Source organism: Calonectris borealis, chromosome 19, assembly GCF_964195595.1.
Source record: "Calonectris borealis chromosome 19, bCalBor7.hap1.2, whole genome shotgun sequence".
Classification (NCBI taxonomy): Eukaryota; Metazoa; Chordata; class Aves; order Procellariiformes; family Procellariidae; genus Calonectris; species Calonectris borealis.
In genome coordinates this window covers 3,100,942-3,102,170 of record NC_134330.1, presented here as the reverse complement: position 1 = coordinate 3,102,170, position 1,229 = coordinate 3,100,942, and positions in this window count along the sequence as shown.

Below are 1,229 nucleotides of genomic sequence, written 5' to 3'. Positions count from 1 at the left end.
CGGCCGCTCCGCGTTCCGCGCCGCAGCGCCCCCTGCCGCGCCCCCGCCCGCCGCCTCGCCAGGCCCCCCGCCGCGGCGGAAGGGGCGGCTGGGCGCGTCCGCGGCCACCACGGCGCCCCCTGCCGACGGCCGGCGGGCACGCAGGCGGCTCCAGCCGGAGAAGCCGAACCGGGCCGGGGGGGTGCGTGTTCCTACTACAGGCGGCCCTACTACAGGCTACGTACACCCTTCACTACCTGTAAGGAGGGCGCCAGCTACTAATTCGAAGCACAGGACTCCGCGCATCGCTCCAAGAACCCCAGCATGTTACTCCAGGCCCCCCAGTCTTTCCCTGCTCCTGGCCTGAAAGCCCCGCTTTGACGTTAAGGATTCCCACCTGTGATTTCCCTGGAATTACACATCCTGCAGGACATACTGATGCAGTGTTTACACTTATGACCATAAGACTTCTAAGACGTTCCCTGCATACAGGAGGGTTTTGTACATTTCATTTTTATAGCTGAAATTCTAGACATTGCTTTATTTGCTATCTACTACCACTTTCAACTCCCAGAGCCCCTTCCCGCTACAAGCTTGAAACAGCTAAAACCATTACTGAATTTTGCAAAAATACTTCCACTGTCAGTAAAATGGAGATAATTATTTGGCTTAAGTACTGCAAGTACTTTGGATTTCCTTCCATTAACCACATTAAAGTCAACAGTATTTAAAAATAAGAAATATATCAACAAAGCTTTGAATTTCTAGAGCGCCTAGGGATTTGAAAACCTGTTACAAACATTAATGAATTAATCCACGCTAATCCAATAAGATAACTATCCCTTCCTATTTTACAGGTGTTTATACCATCAGATCAATCTTCAGATCATCAGCCAAATATAGAATTGAGAAATCCTGCTTTAAAAATCTCTCCATTAAGTTTCATAACAGAGTATTTTGTACAAGTACATTCGCCACATATACAATGAAATGTATACTTTAAAGGTGCATAAAGGAGACAAAGGCTAATTTGAGCTTTCTACAATCCAAAACACCATAACACATCCCTATTTCCCTTTTAATTAACATAAAAGCACAGAGCATGGCATGTCAATTGCCAGGCCTGCAGAAGATCCACTGCCATCCACATCACAGCACACATAAAAGAGGGTGAATAGATTTTTTTCAATTACTTTTTAATACAAAGTAGCCAGAAAACAAGGCAAACTGACTTGAAACTATTCACAAAA